Raw genomic sequence first — 13,834 nt, 5'->3', positions numbered from 1 at the left:
CGGAGGGGCAGGTTCCGCGTCGAGAGCCAGACTCTGTCCCCCTGATTATACACGGGGGCGTCACTGCGGTGGCGGTCAGCGCTCTCTTTGTGTCGTTCCACAGCTCTCCTTAGGCACTCCTGGACACCATTCCAGGTCTCTTGAGAGCGCTCCACCCATGCCTCCACCGCAGGAGCCTCCGTCTGGCTCTGTTGCCATGGCACCAGGACCGGCAGATATCCCAAGACCACCTGGAAGGGTGACAGGTTGGTAGAGGAGTGGCGCTGAGAGTTCTGGGCCATCTCGGCCCATGGCACGAACTGCGCCCACTCCCCTGGCCGGTCCTGGCAATATGACCGCAGAAACCTGCCCACCTCCTGGTTGATGCGTTCTACCTGCCCATTACTCTCGGGGTGGAAACCCGAGGTCAGGCTGACCGAGACCCCCAGCCTCTCCATAAACGATCTCCACACCCTGGACGTGAACTGGGGACCCCGATCAGAAACGATGTCCTCGGGCACCCCATAGTGCCGGAAGACATGGGTGAACAGGGCCTCCGCGGTCTGCAGGGCCGTAGGAAGACCGGGCAAAGGGAGCAGACGGCAGGACTTAGAGAACCTGTCCACAACGACCAGGATCGCTGTATTCCCCTGGGACGGCGGGAGATCCGTGAGGAAATCCACCGAGAGGTGAGACCAAGGTCGTTGCGGAACAGGGAGGGGCTGTAATTTCCCTCGATGCAGGTGCCTAGGAGCCTTGCACTGAGCGCACACCGAACAGGAAGAGACATAACGCCGAACATCCTCAGCCAAGGTGGGCCACCAGTACCTTCCCTTCAGGCCCCGCACTGTCCGTTCCACCCCAGGATGACCCGAGGAGGGTAGAGTGTGGGACCATCGGATCAGTCGATCGCGAACACCAAGCGGAACGTATTTCAGGCCCACGGGACACTGCGGTGGAGTGGGTTCTGACCGACCCGCCCGCTCGATGTCCGCATCCACCTCCCATACCACCGGCGCCACCAGACAGGAGGCGGGAAGTATGGGAGTAGGATCGATGGTCCGCTCCTCGGTGTCGTAGAGACGCGACAGTGCGTCAGCCTTCCGGTTCCGGGAACCTGGAATGTACGAGAGAGTGAAGTTAAACCTCGTAAAAAACATGGCCCACCTTGCCTGACGGGGATTAAGCCTCCTCGCTGCCCAGATATACTCCAGGTTACGGTGGTCGGTCCAGATGAGAAAAGGGTGACGTGCCCCCTGAAGCCAATGTCTCCACACCGTCAAAGCCCTGACCACAGCTAACAGCTCCCGGTCCCCCACATCATAGTTGCGCTCCGCCGGGCTCAGCTTCTTAGAAAAGAAGGCACATGGGCGGAGCTTCGGAGGAACGCCCGAGCGCTGCGATAGCACAGCTCCTACCCCAGCCTCGGACGCGTCCACCTCCACTATGAATGGCAAAGAGGGGTCCGGATGCGCCAGGACAGGTGCGTTGGTAAACAGAGCCTTCAGACGAAGGAAGGCTCCGTTCGCCTCTGCTGACCATCGTAGCCGCACCGGCCCCCCTTTCAACAGTGAGGGAATGTGCACGGTGGAGACTTGGTCTGGACTCTCCACCGTAGTCGCACCGATGGAAACTCCTATGCACCTACCTGAGCACTCCCTCGACCACCCCGTAAGAGCCCTCTGTCTCCACGAAATCTGAGGGTTGTGCGTAGCCAGCCAGGGGATTCCCAGTACCACCGGAAACGCTGGGGAGTCAATGAGGAACAGGCTGATACGCTCCTCATGACCCCCCCACGTCTGCATCACCAGTGGCACTGTGACCTCCCCTACCTGGCCTGACCCTAGCGGTCGACTATCTAAGGCGTGCACGGGGAAGGGGTGGTCCAGCTGAACCAGGGGAATCCCTAACCTCTTCGCTAACCCAAGGTCCATAAAACTCCCAGCTGCACCTGAATCGACTAGTGCCTTATACTGGAAGTGAGGGGAAAAATCTGGAAAACAAACCGAGGTGTACATGTGGTCGACAGGGGGCTCTGGGTGTGGCTGGTGCGGACTCACCTGGGGTTTCGAAGGAGTGCTCTGCCTGCCCTCCGAACTCCCGGGGGGACCACTCCAGCACCGGTCCACAGTGTGTCCTCTGCGTCCACATCGGGTGCAGGAGAGACCCCCCCCTCCGGTCCTCCTCGACGCAGCCCCCCCTATCTCCATGGGCTGTGGAGCGGGGGGACTGGGAGGCGGAACGAACAGGCCCCGACTGGAACGTCCCCGGGAAGCCAGCAGGTTGTCCAGTCTAATGGACAAGTCCACCAGTTGGTCGAGGGTGGAGGCGTTGTCCCTACAGGCCAGCTCCCGGCGGACGTCCTCGCGAAGGCTACACCTATAGTGGTCTATCAAGGCCCGCTCGTTCCACCCCGATCCAGCGGCGAGAGTCCGGAATTCCAGGGCGAAATCCTGAGCGCTCCTCGTCTCCTGTCTCAAATGGAATAACCGCTCACCCGCCGCCCTGCCCTCCGGGGGATGATCGAAAACCGCCCGGAAGCGGCGGGTGAACTCAGGGTAGTCGCCCCGAGCCGAGTCTGGGCCATCCCAGACCGCATTGGCCCATTCTAGGGCTCGACCCGTGAGACAGGAGACGAGGACGCTCACCCTCTCTTCGTCGGAGGGGGGGGCGGACGGTCGCCAGGTAGAGTTCCAATTGGAGCAAGAACCCCTTGCACCCAGCGGCCGTCCCATCGAACTCCCGGGGAGGAGTAATCCGGATACCACCGGCGCCCGCTTCAGGGGGTGTGTGTAGGGGCGCAGGGTGAGGGACCGGAGCGGGTCCAGCTGGGGAAGCACCTCTCTCCCAATTCTCCAACCGGGCCAACACCTGGTCCATGGCCGAGCCTAGGCGGTGGAGGAGGCTGGCGTGTTGAGAGACCTGCTCAGCCATGGACGGCGCTTCTGCTCCTGCTGATTCCATTTTAAGGTGCGGGATTCTGTCACGAGCGTCTAGGACCAGTAGATATGTGAAATCAGGAGCAGGAGACAGAGGGCCGGAGCAACTGAGTTTTAATAAGAAATACCAGTCGTAATAGCCGTTGGGCACAGGGCGTGTGGCGAAGTCCACCAGGAGAAAACACTTTTCTCAATAAAAACAAAGAAGCGCACTGAAAAAACAAACAGCGCGCGGGGCGCAGCCCGGCAATATAATGACTTCTTAATCGGATACAATACAACTGTCCTTCGTGAACAAATGAACAATCCCGCACGAGAACCCCAACTGAAAATACACATTAAATAACCCCCCACTAATGACAAACACAAAACAGGTGCGGGATAGACAGACAAAACCAACAGACACAGAAACAACGATCGGTGGCAGCTAATAGGCCGGCGACGACGACCGGCGAGCGCCGCCCGACCGAGGAGGGGCGCCACCTTCGTTAGATACTGTGACAAAATCAATGGCTACAGAAGGACATATCTTTAAAAGGAAGAGTCCTAATAACCAAGGCTGAAGGTATCTCTAGACTAACATATGGCGCTCTATCTTTATATCTTGACGGTAAAATAAGCAAGGAGATAGACCAGATGCTTTTCAACTTTCTGTGGAGAAACCGTACCCATTACATAAGGAAAACTGTTGTAATGAACACTTATGAGAATGGTGGGCTGAATTTTCTGGACTTTACTATCTTAAATAATACTTTTAAGATCAATTGGATAAAACAATTCCTAAGAAGACCCACTTCTATGTGGAATTTTATTCCTCATCATGTCTTCTCTACTTTTGGTGGCCTTAACTTCATTTTGGTTGCAATTATAATATTGACAAAGTTCCAGTGAAACTTTCTGCTTTTCATCGGCAGGTTTTCTTGTCATGGTCCTTAATTTATAAGCAGAACTTTTCTCCACACAGATATTATATATGGAATAATCGGGATATATTGTATAAAAATACTTCTTTGTTTTTAGAATATTGGTTCTGAAATAATATCCTATTGGTGAGCCAACTGGTAAATGCAGAGGGTTTTTTACTTAGGTATAAGGAATTCTTATCACTTTACAAGGTCCTTGTAACACCTAAAGATTTTGCAATTGGTTTAGATGCCATTCCCTCAGGTGTTGCTTTATTATTCAGGAACGTGTCAAGACCTGACCCTCAGAACCTACCTTCCATTGAGCCTGTTGACTCATCAGTAGGAAAGATTTGTTTCTCTTTTGGTCCATTCAACAACAGAGTGATACAACATCCTGCTGAAACAAGGTTTGTATCTATACCTTATGTCATGCCTTATTGGAATGGTTTATTGATAATATCTGTTGGAAAAAAGTTTGGATGTTGCCACACACATACCTACTTGTTAACAAAGTTAAGGATGTTTCCTTTAAAATTATTCATAAATATTATCCTGCCAACCACTATATGAAGGAGTTTGTATTCATGTAAGAAAACTGTGGCAAGACATCAGTAGAATTATAATTGAACACATTTATGAAGATCTTACACTATTGTGGAGAGATGTACTGCTTGGATTTTTTACCTACGATAAAAATAAGCTGAAACATTTTTATGTAATTAATGTCATTATTCTTTTGGCCAAATGTCATATTCACAAATGTAAATTTACAAACAAAACACCACATTTTCTTACCTTACAAAAAGAAATTGAACTGTATTTTAAGGAAATTATATACTCTACTAACAAAAAAGCTGTTAGAATAATAAGTGTATGTATGTCCCTTAAGGTCCAATTGCCCTTTGTATATTATTTATATATACTTGTGTTCCCACATGTACTTCCTGTATTGATTTGTTGTTAATTTAAAATGAAAAGTGAGCCAAGTAGGTAGGATCAAGTGTCGACATGGATTTTTGGGGAGGCAGGATCTAGTTGCTTGATCGAATATCCCCGAGCTGACAAGGTAAAACATCTGTCGTTCTGCCCCTGAACAAGGCAGTTAACCTACTGTTCCTAGGCCGTCAATGTAAATAAGAATTTGCTCTTAACTGACTTGCCTAGTTAAATAAAGGTTCAATAAAAATACATTTTCAACGTCACGTTTATTAGTCTATCAGATGTCAGTCAGATGGCTTAGTGACGTCAATAAAAATACCGTCATCATATTCAAATTTGGTTCAAAATGAGATGCAGACGTTTGACTTCAACACTTGATTTGATGTATCAAACGTTAAGTAACTATTCGTTGTTGAGCTTTTTATAGCACCACCAAGATAGAAAAGTTAGTTGCAAATATATAGTTTAATGTTATAAGTGATATATTAAAACGTTTTGTAGTGGCGTTAACTGTTTGGCTAGCTATTTTCCGGTAACATGCTGAGGAACAGTAAGGGTAATTTGCTGGGCTCCGCACATGCAAGAAACTAGCTGAGGACGAGTTAACAGTTGTCATTTTCATTTTCGAATCAATACTTAAAACTATTGGTAAAATATAATTGAGTGGAGTTATTAATAGCTAACCCTTTACTCTTCTCCTAATACATTATATAATTTCACATGGGCAAGAAGAGAGAAATAGTAGCTAGCTCAGTAAATACAATATTATCTATTTCCCAGCTAGTTAGCTAGCTAACGTTACTGTAGCGCAATAAATCCGATTCTGCACGTGTCAGAAAAATAGCAGAGTAACTAGCTAGTTTAGCTAGCTAACGTTAATCATTCAGGACCGCACATCAGTGAACAGGATGTAAGTTATTTGTTTACTCGAAGAGCTAGAAACAGCTAGAACATAGATGAGCACGGACGAACAGCGTTTGTATGAATGAATATACTCTCTACAGTACTGCATTGTTACACCTCAAAAGAGCTAGAACCAGGTGTTGGAACAAACATTATTTTACAATCATTTTGTTTTGAACAGAACCATTACCAGGTGGACGTCAGTCTGAGTGACAGTGAAAACAAAACACTGTTCCCTCAACTCGCTGGCCGAATTTGGCACATGGGTGGTTTTATTTGGCCCCCAAAGTTGAGAGGCAATTTAAAATATATATATTTTTATTGTTGTACGTAAAACTGGAAAACACCAGGAAATCAGCTCCAAGTGATTTTTATTTAAGAATCTATTAATGTATTCCCATGCATAAGAGACACCTGATCATATACACATGTAAGCAAGGTCTGAAATATAAATCTTTCAATAAAATATTTGTTTGCAAATTGACTGGAAGATGCCCAGTCTACAAATTATTTGTAATTACATTCCTGCCCCCAAACCATCTGCGCAAGAAAACATTGGCATGCGCCTGGATCTAGTTGATGATCCCTGGGACAAACGGAATGGATGACTCCCCTTTTATGGTGTATGTATGTCTTGAACCATTTTCCTATTGAGGGGATGCATGCACAATGTGTTCTTCCAGGTTGTGATCAAATGCTCTACTTTCATGGTGTCTATATGTTCACCATGTTAATATACATTTAATAAATGTACAACCTTTTGGGTTTTGTCTATTTTCTGAAGCTGCATATAATTATAGCAGACTATATTTTGTGGTATTCTTACTTAATCTGATCATAGAGGAACAGAACATAAGTAGTTGCCTATATAATGTTTTACAGACATCTACCATAATTTAAGAGGTACTTAATGGTGTTCTACAACTCGATAAATTACTTTGCAATGACCCAGTGTCACAAACGATGGCTTCTATTGATTGTGCAGCATACCCTTGTAATATGGCTGGGCACATTGGCAAACTAATGTTAGCGAGCCATGCTTGTGATTGATTCGAAGGGTAGTCATGGATACAGCACACAACTGATTACACAGTCAACGATGTATGCCTCACCATGCAATAATTACTCCAAATGCATCTTCTTATTATTTATTACATACCTTTCAACGTCTGTTGGAAACTGGAAAAGGGATTTTCCTCCCTTCCATTTTACAGTAAACAAGTTATTTATTGACGACATATGTTTCTTATCGTTAAAAAAAAGTTGATTCACAAAAATAGTACTTGTAGTGGGAAAACTTGCAAAGAAATCGATCTCTAGCTATTTAAGCCAAGTACGTTTTTTTGTGTGTGTGTGAATTTGCTAGCCAGCAAAAAAATCTACTTGGGACAGCTAGCTACTGTGACCACCAAGAAGAGGATGAAAACCATTTGTGCCTTACTGAATATGCATGACGTTCATTAGGAAAACGCCCACTATCTAGTGCACTCGTCCTAAAAAAGTAATTTCCATAAACAATTAGGTAAGTCAAGTCTACCAAACTTTGTGCACTCTGTTTCCAAAACTAGAATCTATAGCAAACAAAAAACTGTATGGAGATGAAATGTTTCATTTATGAGAAAATTTGCAGAACATCGGCCAAATTCCATCTAGCTCAATCTTCTCCCACTACCAGCCACTTAGGCTTCCTCTCCCTACCATATTTGATAGTGAGCGGAAACGCCAACCGGATGTCTCACATTTATACATCCGGTGAAATATCTGTTTATCTGGTATAGACAAAGAGGAGGGCGGCATGAGAGGGCGTAACATTTCTAGGGTTTTCTCATAAAGTTTATACTTTTAGGCTGCAGTTGCATGATATACAATGTAGCTATTTTTTATAATTTTGTAATTAATCAAGTCATTGAAATATTTGTTTGGGCGATTTCCAACGATCAAGCTTGCTATCGAAATGTTTCAGTGTAAAAAAAGGGGGGGGGGGTGATTCATACCCGAATACCCCAACCAAGGAGCAACTTCCAAAGAAGCTGAGAAGTGAACCATCACTGAGCCAGCTACAGGACAACATTGTCCGCATCCTCACGGCTAAAATCAAAGAGCGCAGATGACGTCATGGACTTGGGGAAAAAGAACACTGTCAGCATCGTTAACCTGAAGAAAGCGATTGATTTCATTGCTGAGGAAGTAAATACTCTGAAGCAGCAGAACGCAACATTTAAAACTCAGGTTGCAAAGCAGGAGAAGAAACTCACTGAAATGGAGTCAAAGGAAAACGAGACTGACCGGTATAGTCGGAGATGGAATTTTAAAATTTATGGAATCGCAGAAAGATCTGACGAGAACATCAAAGCAAAAGTGACGGACATTTGCAGGGCAGTCAGGAGACATTCTGAACCTTGTTTGAAGTCAGTAGGTCACATGACCAAGGAGCTATTGAAAAGCAAATGGTAAAAAAGTTTGTACTTTGTTTACACTCCCTAGCTAATTCAACTAGGAATACAAAATGCTGCTCTCATTTCCACGTTTATTGGCTTTGCAAAGCGAATTACGGTCCAAATCGTGAAAATAAGACCTGTGCAATGTTGTGTACATTCTTTCCAACATCATGACACTTATTTGGAGTCTGTGGCTCAAGTGGTTGGAAAGCGCGAATATCCGTTGAATATCCAACCTGAAACTGCCTTTACCTCGGTCCACCACGACCTGAGATTAATCTCCAGGACAGCGAGATATCTGACATGGAAAAGTGCAAAGAAAAATTACTATTTAAAGAACAAGAACCTGAGGTTCAAGGAGGACATGACAGCATTCGACGAAGAAGCTCGGAATCAATGATGGAGAGAGCAAGGAAAGAGGGGGAAAAGTGCATACTTTGCGGGAGCCAAGGCTTTTGTTAATGGAAGGGAAATTCGCGCTGACGCCTAGCTTGATGACTACTGGATTTACCAAGTGAGTTGTGCAGGACTGATTTTTATTTGCAACTAATAAAACGTTTTATTTCTTGAGGAAAAAGCATTATTTGTGTGAGCCAAGCTTTTATTTTTAAAAGCTATGGCAGGGAAATGTGCACTGACACTTTATGTTAGCTTGATGGCTATTCGTTTTACCAGTCTATGGCGCAATGTTATTTGCAATTGTATAAAAATATGTATACTTTAGGTCTACCACCCGTGTGGTGCAAATGACTGTTTTTATTTGCAACTAGTACGAACGTTTCATTTTGTGAGAACCCGGTTCATGTGAACGTATAAAAGTTTAATATTCTTCATATAGTCACTGTGATAGTAAAATGTTAATTTCTGTATTATCTATTAATGCCAGGGTTATCCGTCATATTTTGAAAAGGAAATATTTATTTTTGTATTGTAAGAGTGCCGACTTTTATTTAATTAAAAAAACTCATGCCTGTTCCACAGATACTGCGTTTTGGAAGTGGCAAAGGGTGAATGATATTTGGCTTTTATTTGGTACCAATCGGTCAGCAGGTGTCGCTATTTTAAAAGGCAATTTAAAGAGTCATATACTGAGACATGAAGCAGATAATGCAGGGATTTGGATTATGCTATTGGTAGATGTCATCCATATTCAATTCATTGTTGTAAATACTTATGCTACCAATAACAAGTCAAGTAACTGTATTTTATTTAGAGACATCGAGAGGAAAATAAAATTGTCTAAATTTCCATTGGCAAAAGTAATATAGGGTGGAGATTTTAATACAGTATTACATGATGATCTAGATAGATGGCCTCCTAAGGATAGCAATTCTGTTTGAGATAAGGAATATATGTCTAAGGTTAGGTGTTCTAGATATTTGGAGACATAAGAACCCAGATAAGATTATGTTTACATGGAGTACCAAAGATATATCTATACAATCCCGTATTGATTTCTGGCTGATATCTGAATCTGACAAGGTTGATACAGTCTCAATTGAACCATTGATTTTAACCGACCACAAAGGGATTTCAATAAAGATAAATATGCATGGTTTGTCAACCAAAAAAGTTAGTAAAGGTTACTGGAAAATGAATAAGACTTTACTAGAGAATTAAGTATTTAAGAAGGAAGTACAGTTGAAGTCGGAAGTTTACATACACTTAGGTTGGAGTCATTCAAACTCATTTTTCAACCACTCTAGTTTTGGCAAAACTATAGTTTTGGCAAGTCGGTTACTACATCTACTTTGTGCATGACACAAGTAATTTGACACAATTGTTTACAGACAGATTATTTCACTTAATCACAATTCCAGTGGGTCAGAAGTTTACATACACTAAGTTGACTGTGCCTTTAAACAGCTTGGAAAATTCCAGAAAATGTCATGGCTTTAGAAGCTTCTGATAGGCTAATTGACATCATTTGAGTCAATTGGAGGTGTACCTGTGTATGTATTTCAAGGCCTACCTTCAAACTCAGTGCCTACCTTCAAACTCAGTGCCTCTTTGCTTGACATCATGGGAAAATCAAAAATCAGCCAAGACCTCAGAAAAAAAATCTGTACAAACAATAGTATGCAAGTATAAACACCATGGGGACCACGCAGCCGTCATACCGCTCAGGAAGGAGACGCGTTCTCTAGAGATGAACATACTTTGGTGCGAAAAGTGCAAATCAATCCCAGAACAACAGCAAAAGGACCTTGTGAAGATGCTGGAGGAAACGGGTACAAAAGTTATGTCCACAGTAAAACGAGTCCTATATCGACATAACCTGAAAGGCTGCTCAGCAAGGAAGAAGCCACTGCTCCAAAACCGCCATTCAAAAAGCCAGACTACCGTTTGTAACTGCACTTGGGGACAAAGATCGTACTTTTTGGAGAAATGTCCTCTGGTCTGATGAAACAAAAATAGAACTGTTTGGCCATAATGACCATTATTATGTTTGGAGGAAAAAGGGGGAGCCTTGCAAGCCGAAGAACACCATCCCAACTGTGAAGCACGGGGGTGGCAGCATCATGTTGTGGTGGTGCTTTGCTGCAGGAGGGACTGGTGCACTTAACAAAATAGATGGAATCATGAGGGAGGAAAATAATGTGGATATATTGAAACAACATCTCAAGACATCAGTCAGAAAGTTAAAGCTTGGTCGCAAACGGGTCTTCCAAATGGACAATGACCCCAAGCATACATTTAAAGTTGTGGCAAAATGGCTTAAGGACAACAAAGTCAAGGTATTGGAGTGGCCATTACAAAGCCCTGACCTCAATCCTATAGAAGATTTCTGGGAAGAACTGAAAAAGCGTGTGGGAGCAAGGAGGCCTACAACCTGACTCATTTACACCAGCTCTGTCAGGAGGAATGGGCCAAAGTTCACCCAACTTATTGTGGAAAGCTTGTGGAAGGCTACCCAAAACATTTGACCCAAGTTAATTAAACAATTTAAAGGCAATGCTACCAAATACCAATTGAGTGTATGTAAACTTCTGACCCACTGGGAATGTGATGAAAGAAATAAAAGCTGAAATAAATCATTTTCTCTACTATTATTCTGACATTTCACATTCTTAAAATAAAGTGGTGATCCTAACTGACCTAAGACAGGGATTGTTTTATTAAATATCAGGAATTGTGAAAATCTGAGTTTAAATGTATTTGGCTAAGGTGTATGTAAACTTATGACTTCAACTCTATATTACAGTTGAAGTCGGGAGTTTACATACACATAGGTTGGAGTCATTAAAACTTGTTTTTCAACCACTCCACAAATTTCTTGTTAACAAACTATAGCTTTGGCAAGTCGGTTAGGACATCTACTTTGTGCATGACACAAGTCATTTTTCCAATTTTTTTTACAGACATATTATTTCACTTATAATTCACTGTATCACAATTCCGGTGGTTCAGAAGTTTACATACACTAAGTTGACTGTGCCTTTAAACAGCTTGGAAAATTCCAGAAAATGATGTCATGGCTTTAGAAGCTTCTGATATAGAAGCTAATTTACATAATTTGAGTCAATTTGAGGTGTACCTGTGGATGTATTTCAAGGCTTACCTTCAAACTCAGTGCCTCTTTGCTTGACATCATGGGAAAATGAAAAGAAATCAGCCAAGACCTCAGAAAAAGAATTGGAGACCTCCACAATTCTGGTTCATCCTTGGGAGCAATTTCCAAATGCCTGAAGGTACCACGTTCTGAAATAATCTATCTGTAAACAATTGTTGGAAAAATTACGTGTCATGCACAAAGTAGATGTCCTAACCGTCTTGCCAAAACTATAGTTTGTTAACAAGAAATTTGTGGAGTGGATGAAAAACGAGTTTTAATGACTCCAACCTATGTGTATGTAAACTTCCAACTTCAACTGTCCATTCATACCATTCTCCAAGTGGAAACATTGTTTGGAGAGCTCACAAACTGCTCAACAATTATTTCATTTACCCGTTTACTGTCAATTTCTTCATTGTCTTTGTTTGGAGAGCATGTATATGGTTTCTCCGTCATATTTAATGTTGTGTGATATATACCTCAATATAGATGGTATGTAAACTTCCGACTTCAACTGTATATTTCACCAAACATTGTAATATTAATGTGGGACTATGTTGGGATTAACAGTAACATCACTGACGAATATATTTCTCACGGGGTATTGATAAACATTTTACACAATGAAACGAATAGTGCTAACGAATTGGTGAGAGTCAGTGGAGAGAGATGTGCATATTGCTTATCTTCGCTAGACACCCCTCCCACTGATTCTGGTCTCTACATTTTACATTATGCTTGAGACACGTTCCTCACACATAAGCAGTAATCTCAAAACATTGTCAGGACGTAGACCCCCCAGCAGTGACACAACTTCTGTGCCACACCCAGGAACATTTTGCGGTGCAGTTATTTTCTCTCCAAGCCCAGAGAAAGGGTCAGAGCACACCCTCTCCTCTCCAGGCTCCGGAGAGAGCTCGCTCATAATCAACTCAGTGTTAGTCGGGATAAAAACCTCACACACCCCATAATAGGGCAGACACTCTTGCAGTGCGCCCCCAATAGGAACAGCAGAGGAGCAGGAAGGAGACAGTTCGGCCTCCAACACGACCTCCTCACCAGAGTACAGAGGGAGGCGTATCACATTATTCACTTACCACAGAGATGAGAAGCATTTATTCCAGCTTTTTATGGAAACCCAAAGGATTGATACCACCCAAGTGGCTTTCCATAGCCACCCTCCTACACACACACCGCAGCGCGCTCTGTCCATTGTGCTGACACAGCGCAGAGGAGATACAGATTTGTTTTGCGCCAACCTGTCACTCAATCATTTGAACTTTTTTGCTATTTTTATAAAGAACATCGGACGGGGCCCAAGTTTGAACTGATGGGGCTAAGCCCTCCCAGAGTGCAAAGAACCTTGGCGTGACCCTGGACAACATCCTGTCATTCTCTGCAAACAACAAATCAGTAACTCACTCCTGCAAATTCATGCTCTACAACACCTGTAGAGTATGACCTTTCTTCACAGTGCAGGTCCTAATTCAGGCACTTGTCATCTGCCATCTAGACTACTGCAGCTCTTTGTTGGCTGGGCTCCCCACTTGTGCCATCAACCCCCTGCAACTTATCCAGAATGCCGTAGTCCACCTGGTGTTCAACCTTCCTAAGTTCTCACACTCTACAGTCCATGCTCACATCCTCTTCAAGACCCTGGTGCTTGCTTACGGGCAGCAAGGGAAACTGCCCCTTCAGACTATGTTCATACCCTACATCCCAACCCGAGCAGCCTGTTCCGCCACCTCTGGTCTCTTGGCTCTCCCAGCTCTACGGGAGGGCAACTCCCGCTCAGCCCAGTCAAAGTTCTTCTTATAAAAAATAATAATTTTCTTATTTAAAAAAAAAAGCAAGCAATGCATTAGTAGTAGTACGGTGGCTAGGAAAAACTCCTTAGAAAGAGAGGAACCAGGCTCTGAGGGGTGAACAGTCCTCTTCTGGCTGTGCCGGGTGGAGATTACAATAGTACAAGGCCAGATTGTTCTTCAAGATGTTCATAGATGACCAGCAGGGTTTGAAGAGTATCTTAAATGACTCTCACATGGCACCCCCAACACCCCCCTCCCCACCCCATATAATTTTTTGGTTCATGGATTCTCAATTCGACTACAAACCCACCACTGGTATGCGTGGCCGAAGAGCTCTATTTTCATGTCATCTGACCAATGCACTGGT

The sequence above is a fragment of the Salmo trutta genome, chromosome 1 (genome assembly GCF_901001165.1).
Source record: "Salmo trutta chromosome 1, fSalTru1.1, whole genome shotgun sequence".
NCBI lineage: Eukaryota > Metazoa > Chordata > Actinopteri > Salmoniformes > Salmonidae > Salmo > Salmo trutta.
The sequence above is the reverse complement of the archived record's forward strand: the minus strand, read 5'-3'. Positions refer to the sequence as shown.